General features: G+C 44.2%; 1 protein-coding gene across 3 annotated transcripts in view; it reads right to left on the bottom strand.

The window, feature by feature from the left end:
• Positions 1 to 14,443, bottom strand: part of LOC112230312 (SEC14-like protein 1) — a 51,781-nt gene that overhangs the window by 25,658 nt on the left and 11,680 nt on the right. The gene's annotated exons all lie outside the window — the stretch shown is intronic.

Below are 14,443 nucleotides of genomic sequence, written 5' to 3'. Positions count from 1 at the left end.
TATTCCATAGTAAAATCTGAAAAAATTATCTAAAGACACTGAAGCATCAAACTTTGTGGAAATCAATGTGTGTCATCCTCAAACCTTTTGGCCACAACTGTACAATACATATGTACACACACACACAGTATGGGAATATGTAGGTCAATCATATTCCTATGAACGTCACACTGGCTCCCTATGTCTGCAGTGAGTCACAGACTGCACCATGTTGGTGCAGCAGAATACGCAAATGGTCAACTGTGTGACGTGTGTAGGGATGGGTATCGTTAAGATTTTAATGGTATTACTACTCTTACCGATACTGCACTTTAACGCTACTTATTGGTTCCTCTTGTTATTAAAAAAACAAACAAAAAACAGAAACAAATTAATAACAGAATTAACATTGCTTTATTTTCTGAAATGTAAAACAAAAATTAAGCAATTATTTACAGCAAAAGAAACAGCAATGTTTTGAACAAATTACTATTATAGACGAATGTTGTGACGATAGAAATGTATAACAAATTAAATAAACAATATTTTCCTGCAAAAGACAATACAGAGGTATAGAGCAACACGGGTGGGGCATGCAGGTAGACTAAAAGACAATACAGTGGTATAGAGCAACACGGGTGGGGCATGCAGGTAGACTAAAAGACAATAGTGGTATAGAGCAACACGGGTGGGGCATGCAGGTAGACTAAAAGACAATACAGTGGTATAGAGCAACACGGGTGGGGCATGCAGGTAGACTAAAAGACAATACAGTGGTATAGAGCAACACGGGTGGGGCATGCAGGTAGACTAAAAGACAATACAGTGGTATAGAGCAACACGGGTGGGGCATGCAGGTAGACTAAAAGACAATACAGTGGTATAGAGCAACACGGGTGGGGCATGCAGGTAGACTGTAAAAGACAATACAGTGGTATAGAGCAACACGGGTGGGGCATGCAGGTAGACTAAAAGACAATACAGTGGTATAGAGCAACACGGGTGGGGCATGCAGGTAGACTAAAAGACAATACAGTGGTATAGAGCAACACGGGTGGGGCATGCAGGTAGACTGTAAAAGACAATACAGTGGTATAGAGCAACACGGGTGGGGCATGCAGGTAGACTGCAAAAGACAATACAGTGGTATAGAGCAACACGGGTGGGGCATGCAGGTAGACTAAAAGACAATACAGTGGTATAGAGCAACACGGGTGGGGGCAGGTAGATGCAGGTAGACTGACTAAAAGACAATACAGTGGTATAGAGCAACACGGGTGGGGCATGCAGGTAGACTGTAAAAGACAATACAGTGGTATAGAGCAACACGGGTGGGGCATGCAGGTAGACTAAAAGACAATACAGTGGTAAGAGCAACACGGGTGGGGCATGCAGGTAGACTGTAAAAACAATACAGTGGTATAGAGCAACACGGGTGGGGCATGCAGGTAGACTGCAAAAGACAATACAGTGGTATAGAGCAACACGGGTGGGGCATGCAGGTAGACTGCAAAAGACAATACAGTGGTATAGAGCAACACGGGTGGGGCATGCAGGTAGACTAAAAGACAATACAGTGGTATAGAGCAACACGGGTGGGGCATGCAGGTAGACTGTAAAAGACAATACAGTGGTATAGAGCAACACGGGTGGGGCATGCAGGTAGACTGTAAAAGACAATACAGTGGTATACAGCAACACGGGTGGGGCATGCAGGTAGACTGTAAAAGACAATACAGTGGTATAGAGCAACACGGGTGGGGCATGCAGGTAGACTGTAAAAGACAATACAGTGGTATAGAGCAACACGGGTGGGGCATGCAGGTAGACTGTAAAAGACAATACAGTGGTATAGCGCAACACAGGTGGGGCATGCAGGTAGACTTTAAAAGACAATACAGTGGTATAGAGCAACACGGGTGGGGAATGCAGGTAGACTGCAAAAGACAATACAGAGGTGTCGAGCAACACGGGTGGGGAATGCAGGTAGACTGTAAAAGACAATACAGAGGTGTCGAGCAACACGGGTGGGGAATGCAGGTAGACTGTAAAAGGACTAACAGTTCTTAACAGTTCTTCTGGAGAAAGAGCAACATATTTCCTTGTCTGGCAGAAGTCAGGACCACTCCTGGCTTATTGTGTTCCGTGCAGTCGAAAAAACCCTCTCGCTAGGGGTGGAGGAGACTTGAGCACAGAGTAGCTCTCTTCTCCCACCACCACTACATCACAGGATCTTCAGCCATGGGGATGGGAGGCAGGCCTTTGTAGAGCTCCACTTCTAGGTCAACACGCTCGATGAGGGTGAGGGACGAGGAGTCCTGTTGGATCGTCAACCTCAACTCCCTGTCCTCCTCTGAGAACAGCTCTCCCAAGGCACTCCTTGTTTTGTACAATAGAGGGACTGTCTCCTCCATTTCCTCTCCTTCAGACTCCTCCTCCTGTTGCTCTGTGTCTGTCTGCTCCGGCTCCTCTGACAGCCCTGTTTTACACTGCCCTGGTGTGGAGGACCACCTGTTTTACACTGCCCTGGCTTGTGTAGTGCATTGTAACAGTGAGATAGTGGTCCTGACAGTGGCTGGGCCACCCGTCTGACGTGATGGCCAGCTGATCGTTTTCATGTGTTGAATTATCATTATTGAATTGTTGTTGTGTATTGTATTGTGGAGTGATGGGACTAACATAGAACCCTTTTACACTACTATATCCTAAACAGGAATACAACTCTATAGACTGACAGACTGTTACCTAAAGCCCTTGGACTCCTGTTGCAAAGGGGTGTAGGCCTTTCATTATGAACTTGGATTTGCAAGGTGGCACTCATTCACCCTCTCCTCAGTCATCCTCCCACTAGCCGCCAGCGTGAAGGGGCTGTGGGCTTGTCTTTGGCTTGGACCAGCGGTATTAGAGGGAGGAGTGGGTTGGTTCATTGTAGCTGCAACTTTAACAAACAAGTTGCAAAATCTTTAAAAATGGGTGATTGAATATCTGAACGCACCCATAGCTAAACAATCAGCTGGCTAATGGTTCCTTTTAATCATGAACCCATGTTCTCAATCTAGTTAACTCTGTGTGGGCTCTATGCTGCTAGCATACATACCCAACTTAGATCGGGCAACGAGAAATGAACCACGAGCTAGTCAGTCAAACTGTGCTTTTCTCTGCCTGGTACATGATGTACTTTAGATGTTTGGACAGATTGCTCGTGTTTCCGCCCTTACAAGCAAAAGTCTTGTTGCACTTGTGGCAACGAGCATTGTCAGCATTGACTCTGGCGAAGTGTAACCACACTTTTGAGCGTTTAGTTCTCTCCGCCATCGTCACTAATTAAGAGCAGGGTCTTTGTGTGCGTATGCTGTAGCGTGTGAGAGAGACAGGCTCCGCGCCAGAGATCTCTCTCTTCTGGATTGGGAAGAGCTAAAAATGCATCAAAGACGAATGTCTTCATCTTATCGCAAATCAGAAACGGTTGGTGAGATAAAAATGGGCCAGATAACGTTTTAGGTTAGCAACAATAAATAGGACATGTACCGAAATCAGAACCGACAACATCGGAGCTTATCGATACTATGGTCTTTCATAATTTAGCCCCGGGGCCAGCTTAATACCAGGTTTCGGTACCCATCCCTAGATGTGTGTGTGTGTGTGTGTGTGTGCCACTGCTGCTAGAGCGAGGCGGTGGAGTGGGGGAGGGCTGTCGTCGCAGCATCTCAACCTTGTCCTGTGATAAGTGAAACAGATCAGGATAATTCTCACAGGCCCGAGTCAGTTGGTAGAAACCCAGGCCCAGAGTCAGTCTTTCATCATTGCTGCCTCACAGAGCAGAGGGCTTCTCTAGGGGCTATAACCAGTCTCTGGCAGACACAGAACTGTGTCCGACGAAGTAAATTACACTCCGCAGGCGGATGCTGCTCGCTGACAGACGCATTCACAAAGTGTGTGAAGGAACAATTCTGAAGCAAAAGATTTTGGCATGACTCCAGCCACAGGGGAGAAGGCAACTCTCTGCATAATGCATAAACAACTCACATCACAGAGAATGGAAATACTGTAGGCAATATGTAAAGAGTTCAAGTTTCCCAAAACCTCAATTAAAACACCTCTAGCCTAACCCAAAAGAACGCGAAAAATGGCTCCGTCTTGCAAAACAATTCTCATTAGCGCAGTAAGTGCACTTGAATTCCCATTAGCTCACTAGGTTAACATAGGAATGAATCAGCTGTACGTAGCCTACTACTGTTGAAATCCTAATGACAAAAGCCTGAAACGGGATGAAGCTGGACAGGATGCATTGAGAGAATAAATGGACAATCTCCAGGCTTAGGGTGTATAGGAGATGGTAAAGAGATTAGAACAACACATTTAGAGATAGAGATCAGCTATAGCACCCCAGGTGAGAATGTTGCGACAGCTGAAATAGTCTAGATCTGGGATGGAGGAAGTGGGATGAAGGAATGGGGTCAAGACATGGCAGGATGAGGACGAGGGATGGGATGGCTGCCCCGTCATACTGAATTGTTCTTCTATACCGGGCCAGAGACAGACAGAGACGGAGCACAGCTGGCCAAGTCAGCAACCTAGTTTAGAAATAGGGCCTTGGAGGAAAACAGATCCACCTGTAGTGAGTAAAGGCGAAAGGACAGGTTGTGAGGTTAACGCAATCTAGTCTGACTGGTCTTCAGGTTTCAAATTATATTTCCATTGGCCCGGGGTGATGTGTGTTGGATCTGCAATCTGCTTGATTTCATAACAAAATGTTTGTGTGATCATCTCCAATGTTTCTTCTCCTTGGCTGTAGGTTCATCCCTGAAAGGATGCGATGAGGCTTTGAAAATGCAGTACACACAGTGAAAACAGTACTATAGGGACAGAAGCTCAGAGGGACAACCAAGCGTGGCAGGCCTATTTGATTACGCTGCCCATAGGCCAGACTTGCTGCACTGTTGGCACACCTTTACACTGAGGCCAAACATCCCACAGAGAGAAAGTAAGAAAAGTGGAGAGAGAGAGAAATAGAGGAGTGAGAAACAGAAGTGACAAGGAGAGGGGGGAAAGTAAGAAAGAGCGAGGTTACGCAGACCGCTGACGACACACTGCACAGTGGGGAAAGAGAAACAGAGAAGGTGAAAAGGAGAGATGGTCCAGGGAGAAAGGACAGAGAGAGGAAAGATGGAGAGGGAATTGGAACCAGTTGACCGATATCTGCTCTGTCCAGCGGTTGCCAAGAGCAGTTTGTTATCCTCATAATGAGCTGGTTACATACACAGTTACTGCATATATAGACTCTTCGTCTTCGTAGCCAATCCAACACCCAGTGTTGCCTTGGCGCAAGGGGAGTCGAGTGCCCTCAACCCTCGAGTGAAATCTAAACCCTCTCTACAAAAGTTCTTTATATTTCACAATATATAGGCCTAGACATGGCCTCTACCTAAAGATTCCACATATAATACTGTATAAATTCAAGCCTCATTTTGTGAGGTAGAGGGGTCAGAATTCTTGTCAGGTGGACATACAACACTCCTTCCGTGGCCTCCAACTGCTCTTAAATGCATGCTTTTCAACCGTTCGCTGCCCGCACCCGCCCGCCCGACTAGCATCACCACCCTGGACGGTTCCGACCTAGAATATGTGGACAACTATAAATACCTAGGTGTCTGGTTAGAGTGTAAACTCTACTTCCAGACTCATATTAAAACATCTCCAATCCAAAATCAAATCTAGAATCGGCTTTCTATTTCGCAACAAAGCCGACTTCACTCACACCGCCAAACATACCCTAGTAAAACTGACTATCCTACCGATCCTCGACGATGTCATCTACAAAATAGCTTCCAATACTCTACTCAGCAAACTGGATGAAGTATATCACAGTGCCATTGATTTTGTTACCAAATCACCTTATACCAGCCACTACTGCAACCTGTATGCTCTAGTCGTGTGGCCCTCGCTACATATTCGTCGCCAGACCCACTGGCTCCAGGTCATCTATAAGTCTATGCTAGGTAAAGCTCCACCTTATCTCAGTTCACTGGTCACAATAACAACACCCAACCGTAGCACATGTTCCAGCAGGTATATCTCACTGATCATCCCCAAAGCCAACACCTCATTTGGCCGCCTTTCCTTCCAGTTCTCTGCTGTCAGTGACTGGGACAAATTGCAAAAATGGCTGAAGTTGGATACTTATTTCCCTCACCAACTTTAAACATCAACTATCAATGATCAGCTAACCGATCACTGCAGCTGTACATAGTCCATCTGTAAATAGCCCACCCAATCTACCTACCTCATCCCCATACTGTTTTTATTTGATTTACTTTTCTGCTCTTTTGCACACCAGTATCTCTACTTGCACATTATCATCTGCTCATTTATCACTCCAGTGTTAATCTGCTAAATTGTAATTATTCGCTCCCTATGGCCTATTTATTGCCTACCTCCTCATGCCTTTTGCACACACTGTATATAGACTTTCTTTTTCTACGGTGTCATTGACTTGTTTATTGTGTTATTGGCTTGTTTATTGTTTACGCCATGTGTAACTGTGTTGTTGTCTGTGTCACACTGCTTTGCGTTATCTCGGCCAGATCCCAGTTGTAAATGAGAACTTGGTGAATGGTGAATTATTATTATTATAATTTTTTAAATAATCTAGTTTAAATTATATCGTCATAATTCTATAGGTTCTGAGGTTTCTACAGCCATGCCTCTAATGCACTTTCTGTCAGTGTAGAATCATAGTGAAGAGATAGGCTACAGTCGCTTCAGAAAGTATTCATACTATAGCCTGAATTCAAAATGGATCTTCACACAATACCCCGTGAGGACAAAGTGAAAACATGTTTTTACATGTCATTTTTCTACTTAATTCACTAGTGCCATGGAAATCGCATCAGCAGTCTATAGTAGTCTGTAGTCTGTAGCCACACAGCTGCTTGGCTGATGGCAAAACCCAGACATTTCCATTAAATATTAAGGGAGATTACCCTTAGATGGCCTCTCTCTATCTGCTAGAGTGTGCAGAGGTGGCCAGGCAGCAATCCAAAGAGGATATGACTAAAAAGAGGTGCACAGATGTACAGCTGCAACAGCAGGCATTTTGTCCTAGCGGATTAGTCTAGCGCAACCCTCCACTTATAATGGGCATGCCAGGCTAGGCTTACGGCCACGCTAAAAATCACCTTTCTGACCATGCCCAGATGTGTAGCAGGCTGGCATGGGACACTGATGCTTCACCCAATGACACGGTGGTACTTTTTCCTAAACTAGTGGATTAGCGTATCCCCCTGTCTGTTGTGGCTCAGTTGGTAAGAGCGTGGCATTAGTAACCCAAAGGACGTGGGTTCAATTCCTGTAGGGATCACAAACAGAGTACATACATTGTTAGTGGATCTAGCCTAAGTCGCTTTGTATGGTGTATGGTAAATAGTGAGCTACGCTACTCTAATTAATCAAATCTGATCTGGACACTATTGGAGTCTGAGGGAGAGGAGGGAGGGAAGGGGTTGGTTGCTTTAATGAGAACACAGAGCCTCTCTTCACCTGAAACAACAAACAGTGTTCGTCTCTCGCCTACTTTGGGAACACAACTTCCCCCAAAGCGCAAACCTTCTAACTCCATATAGTCCTTAGGGGAAATGGTGGTTGTTTGCTTCAAGGAGGAGGACAAAGAGTCTTCTAATCTGGAACAACAAGTCTCTCGACATCCCCTCTCCTCCCATGGGGAACACTATCTCAAATCAGATGTTATTGGTTAAATACACATATTTAGCAGATGCTATTGCGAGTGTACCGAAATGCTTGTGAAGTGAGAAGTTTGTGTAGCGAAATGCTTGTGAAACGCTCATGGGCTCCGTGAACCCAGCGTGCTAATAGCAACAATAATATCAACTACACTTCCTGTTATTGCGGAGAAGGCAGGTAGGAGTCGGGAGTGTATGCTGAAGGGAGGCTATGAGCCACTATTGTGTTTCTGTAGCTATTGTTGTTTTACTTCCTTCCAAAGCCCTTCCTCTAGAGAAATATTACATGAGTGAAAGCTGGATGGTATGCGTGCGACCCCATGCATATGCACGTGTCCAGATTACTGAAGCACACTAGTTAGCTGCTGCAGTAGCAGCCGATGGACACTTCCTTCCGAGAGACTCCGCTGACAGTGTCATCTAGCCTAGTTAAAGAGGAAGTTGTTTCCCATTGCTGGGCTGCTGGAGGTCCTTACCTTAGGTCCTTACCCGTCACTTTCACAGGAGCCCTGAGCAATTATTTCCGGACTCACCCTCAAAAAAGTTTTGGAATTTTGGAAAATGACAAAGTGCTAAATCACTCAAGTTAGCGGTCTGATCTTTTTTGAATTAACGTTCAGCGTTTCCCCTATTTCTTAGGAGGGGCGCAAAGGCAAACTAATTGGAGTCATATTGTATAACACTATGCTACATAGACCTAATCATCGGCCCCTAATACATGGGTCCAGCACAGGAGGTTGGTGGCACCTTATTTCGGAGGCTGGAGAAGGAATGGTATCAAATACATCAAACATGGTTTTTCATTTTAAAAAGTGGCTTTAATGCAACGTAGGCCTACTTTAATCCTGCTTCAAGTCAAAGCAGGATAGAACTATTTTAATACGTATGGAAAACAGACAGCTGCAAGGCAAGAACAGGGCTAAGGACTTCGTGATGCTGTTAATATATTCCTTTGAGCCCAATGGCAACAATGCTAAAGGTGGAAACATTTTGCTTCAATCCTGTCCTTGCCTTGAGTGGGTGGTTGAGGCACAGCAAAGAAAGAGGCTGTATTTCTTCTAGAAGGAATGTGTTTAAAAAAGGTAATTGACAGTCAAGAGGAATGCAGCGCTTCAGTTCTCTCCTTCCAGAAGACGGTAAGAGTGCATTTCAGAAGACTGACAGTTTTCAAAGAGAGAAGGAAAAAAAGGGGACAGGGAAGGAAAGTGAGACATGCAACATTCCTCAAAGCTTAATATCAAATCAAATGAAAAAAAGAGTATGAAAAGCCATGTTTGACAACTTTCAAGTCTATTGAAAGACAAACTGCAAGGGGAGAACAAGACTAGTCATACCAAACAGAATGTGATGGCAACACAGCACGGTTTACAACACATCCACATATCAAATCATACGCGCCCTGCAAAAACGTGTGTATTCACGTGCGGCGCACACCCGCGGCTATGCTGCATGAAGGTGTGGCACAAAGTAGAACACGCTGCCTCACTACTAGGGAGACTCCGATAGGTGCAGTCAAGGCGTTAGGCCGAGGGCAGAGCAGGAACAGACCACTTGCATGGCTTTGTGATCTCACTAGGGCATCAATAACACCAGGGCAATGTTCTGTTCAGTGAGGCACGCCGTAGAAACACTTTTTTTCCTCCCCCTCTGTCTCTCAGCTCCATGGCAGAATATTCAAGAGTCACGGGAAATTGCTTTAAACCTGCAACAATCTCTCTGCTCCATTGAGAAATCGGTATAATTGCGGGAAATAGTCTTAAAAATGCTCAAATGTCTCTACGCCGCCCAGATGGGGGACCACCGTCTCAGCCCCCTTTTGATCCAGAAAATACCCTGAGTGTCTGCCAATTTGTCATTTCCCCATGGAGAATATATCAAAACTGCCTCTTCAAACGCATTAGGTTTAGAAATGGGCCATATCAGTCAGTGTACATGTACCAATCTCACATGAATAAAAGAAAAAGGACAGATAACAGGCTAGAGAACACGTGGCATAGTGAGCCAGTGCTCTTCGACTAGGCTTCAGGATTCAGGCCGACTTGTTAAAAAGAGATATCAAATCAAGAAAAGACAGGACAGAGACAAACAATTGGCCATGACGACACACAGTGAAGCACTTCTATCTGCATTGTTCAACCATTTTGCCTGCCAAATTACCCTCTGCCTTGGATTCCCCAGCTTCTTATGTTGGGTCTCTCCTCCCTCTCCTCTACTGCCCCAGATTAACAGAACCCGTCCCATCTGACTCAAAAAGGCGTCCGCATGCTTCCCCTTCGACAGTTCGGGCTAATATTATGACAACTTTTTGTACATTTTGGTCTTCTGCAAGGTTTCTTTGGAGGGGGGTGGGGGCTGTTCGTGCACACACAAACATTTCTCGAGGCAAGCCGAAGATGGTAGTGAAGTCTTGGCCCCTTTGTCGGTGTTTGGTCAACAGTAGGGATTATTCAATCAACGAGAGATTCATTGTTTTCATGCAATTGTTTTCACTTGAGAAATACGGCACCAAACATCTTAGTTAGATGTAAAATTGCACGGCTAAGATCTCCTCGGGAAAAACGTCAAAATGAATGACAGATCTCTTGCGTTAGATTAATCATGACTACTTTTTAGGAAGTGTATACTGGCTACAGCGTCTCATGATGGACAAACAGTACTATTGCAGCTTGTTTTTCAAGTGAAGCCGTTTTAAGGGTCGCGCGAGCAAAAACATTCGGTTCACCTAGCCGAACTGAAGCCTTAGGGCAGCTCATCTCAGGTCGGATGTCCCTTAGGCAGGGTCATCTACTGTACAAAGCCCCTCAGGCAGCCCAATGTGGTTTTACTGCTATTTCAGTTCAGTCCCCCTCCCCTCCTGCCCCCCCAGGTGTTGTGCTCCAGCAGCCTCCACTCACAGACTATTTATAGGCCCCTGTCCAGTGTTTGCCCACCACTCACCAGGGAGGAGATTTGCCTCTCTTCCTTGCTTTAGTAGAGAAAGCTGATTTGAGGCAGCAAATAGAACCTGAATGCATGGCTACAATAGCTTAACTCAAAATAGTTTATTGAATCACATTCAATTGAAGTGCAATTCAATTGGATTGAACTGAAACAATGCTTTGATCGCATGTCTTCTAGAAATAGTTACAGGTCTTGAAGTTGGCCGACTTTGATTTCCCAATGGAAATTGAGTAACACCTATTAAGTAAAGCAAGACGAGGTGGTTAAGGAAAATGATGAAAACATGTCCTCCTCCTAGCTCTGTGCAACACAGTCACGAAGAAGAAACACTAGTAAGTTAACAGAGTTATTCTGATGATAATAATCCACCATAACCCAGTTTAATGTAGTGAGCATGCGCCTCCTGGCCTGTAGCCACTGTACTGTGGAGAGGCTGAGGCTGAATAAGCCAGTGTTTTTCCACTACTCATCTGCCACTGAACCGTTTATTTAGTGAACCCTCAGTGACAGCCCTGCCTGACAGGCCTGTCCTCTAGCTCTGGAGGCTGAGCAAAGAGGCAGAGAGAGATAGGGGGGGTGCCAAGAGAGGGAGAAAGATGGAGCGAAAGAGAGAACGAAAGAGAAGGACAGTGAGTGCGTTTACATGCACAGTAATATTTTGATATTAAACTGATTAAGATAGTAGGCTGGTTATGCAATAGTCACGTAAACACCTTACTCTGCTTATCTTACATCGGCGTAAGGTATCCATGTAAGCATAGACCGATTACAACACCTGGTTTTAAAATCGGCATTCCAGCTGTGCATTTGATCTGTGCATGTACTAGCACCAGCCAAGTGAGCCTCCCTCTTTAGCGCGAGCGAGGTGAGTTTGGAACAGCTGAATGTCTGCAAAGTAGTTCAGAATTAAATATGCTTCCCAAAAATAACATGGTAGAATGTTTATTTTGATTGGGGATTTTCTGCATTTATCAGAGTGCCATCAGGTATCCTGATTTCAGATGTGTCCATGTAAACAGGATTATTAGGGAACTCATCCATCTAGCAAAGCATGTAAAAACTATTAATCTGAATATCCACAATAACTCACATTATTGCGTGCATGTAAACATACTCATTGAGAAACGGAGAGACAACAGAGAGTGAAAGAGAGACGGACAGACGACAGAGAGAGGCAGACAGACGACAGAGAGAGGCAGACAGACGACAGAGAGAGGCAGACAGACGACAGAGAGAGGCAGACAGACGACAGAGAGAGGCAGACAGACGCTCCATCTATACTTCCAGTTTTTGTACTGCACACATCCTCATCAGATCTGGGTGAGTGAGTACAACTCTAGCATACTGTAGGAGCCAGAAGAGACACTCACTCACCAAAAGCCTGCACAGGTGCTGCATTTTTAAACAGAGGAAACAGACCAGCAACCAATTCAGCAATGGTACTTCTGTTCAACATAACAGTTCCCATCGTTTGCTATTCAGATATTAAAAGGGTTGGTGCAGCGACATAGCTGTCAGTGGTTCTCACAATGGCCTGAGATGGTGTGGGGGTTTGAGTTGTCTACATACTATGGACTGGAAGGGATTTGTGCATCCTGGACTGGACAATTCTTGAGTGGTCTGCTTGGTACAGTACACAAATGACCAGTCAAGAAGACCAGTTGAAGACCATCACAGTATTATGACTGCTGGTGCTTGTTAGACCCAAGTAGCTAGATCGTACACCACAGTGCAACACAACCACATATCATGTGACACACGTTCAATATGAAGCCAAGGTTGCCCTAATATGGTTTACCAACCATTTCCTCAAGGTGGTCTTGGGGACCTACAGTTGAAGTCAGAAGTTTACATACACCTTAGCCAAATACATTTAAACTCAGTTTCACAAATTCCTGACATTTAATCCTAGTAAAAATTCCCAGTCTTAGGTCAGTTAGGATGACCACTTTATTTTAAGAATGTGAAAATGTCAGAATAATAGTTGAGAATGATTTATTTCAGCTTTTATTTCTGTCATCACATTCCCAGTGGGTCAGAAGCTTACATTCTACCAAATACTAATTGAGAGTATTTCCTTTAAATTGCTTAACTTGGGTCAAATGTTTTAAGTAGCTTTCCACAAGATTTTGGCCCATTCCTCCTGACAGAGCTGGTGTAACCGAGTCAGGTTTGTAGGCCTCCTTGCTCGCACACACTTTTTCAGTTCTGCCCACAAATGTTCTATAGGAGGTGGTCAGGGGTTTGTGATGGCCACTCCAATACCTTGACTTTGTTGTCCTTAAGCCATTTTGCCACAAATTTGGAAGTGTGCTTGGGGTCAATGTACATTTGGAAGACCCATTTGTGACCAAGCTTTAACTTCCTGACTGATGTCTTGAGATGTTGCTTCAATATATCCACATAATATTCCTCCCTCATGATGCCATCTATTTTGTGAAGTGCATCAGTCCCTACTGCAGCAAAGCACCCCCACAACATGATGCTGCCACCCCCGTGCTTCACGGTTGGGATGCTATTCTTTTTATTGCTAGCCTCCCACTTTTTCCTCCAAACATAACGATTGTCACTATGGCCAAACAGTTATATTTTTGTTTCATTAGACGAGAGGACATTTCTCCAAAAAGTACGATCTTTGTCCCCATGTGCAGTTGCAAACCGTAGTCTGGCTTTTTTTTTTATGGCAGTTTTGGAGCGGTGGCTTCTTACTTGCTGAGCGGCCTTTCAGGTTATGCCGATATAGGACTTGTTTTACCGTGAATATAGATACTTTTGTACCCGTTTCCTCCAGCATCGTCACAAGGTCCTTTGCTGTTGTTCTGGGATTGATTTGCACTTTTCACACCAAAGTACATTCATCTCTAGGAGAAAGAATGACTCTCCTTCCTGAGCAGTATGATGGCTGCGTGGTCCCATGGTGTTTATACTTGCATACCATTGTTTGTACAGATGAACGTGGTACCTTTAGGAGTTTGGAAATTGCTCTCAAAGATGAACCAGACTTGTGAAGGTCTACAAAAACAAATTCTGAAGTCTTGGCTGATTTCTATTGATTTTCCCATGATGTGAAGCAAAGAGGCACGGCGTTTGAAGGTAGGCCTTGAAATACATCCACAGGTACACCTCCAATTGACTCAAATGATGTTAATTAGCCTATCAGAAGCTTCTAAAGCCATGACATCATTTTCTGGAATTTTCCAAGCTGTTTAAAAGGCAGTCAACTTAGTGTATGTGAACTTCTGACCCCCTGGAATTGTGATACAGTCAATTAATTATAAGGGAAATAATTTGTCTGTAAACAATTTTTGGAAAAATTACTTGTTCATGCACAAAGTAGATGTCCTAACCAATTTGCCAAAACTATAGTTTAACAAGAAATTTGTGGAGTGGTTTAAAAACAAGTTGTAATGACTCCAACCTAAGTGTATGTAAACTTCCGACTTCAACTGTATGTAAATGTGATATTTTAATTTTTTTAATATACATTTGCAAACATTTCTAAAAAAACATTTTTTTTGCTTTGTCATTATGGGATATTGTGTGTAGATTGACGAGAATAAACATTTTAGAATAACTGTATTCATTACCAACCGCTACTGCCTGGGTATTTGTTAGACCTAGGCTACATCTCATACAACCATGTTGTCAAGTTCAAGTCAATCATATGAAGGACAAGGTAGTCCTAACGTCGTTACCCACCACTTCCTAGAGGTGGTCTTGGGGACCATTGCATAACCACTACAATACCTCTAATATCTATGTGAAGTGTCAATGGAGGTCAAGAG

This window comes from Oncorhynchus tshawytscha, linkage group LG32 (genome assembly GCF_018296145.1).
Source record: "Oncorhynchus tshawytscha isolate Ot180627B linkage group LG32, Otsh_v2.0, whole genome shotgun sequence".
NCBI lineage: Eukaryota > Metazoa > Chordata > Actinopteri > Salmoniformes > Salmonidae > Oncorhynchus > Oncorhynchus tshawytscha.
Note: the sequence above shows the minus strand (reverse complement) of the source record. Positions and strands in the feature narration are given on the sequence as shown.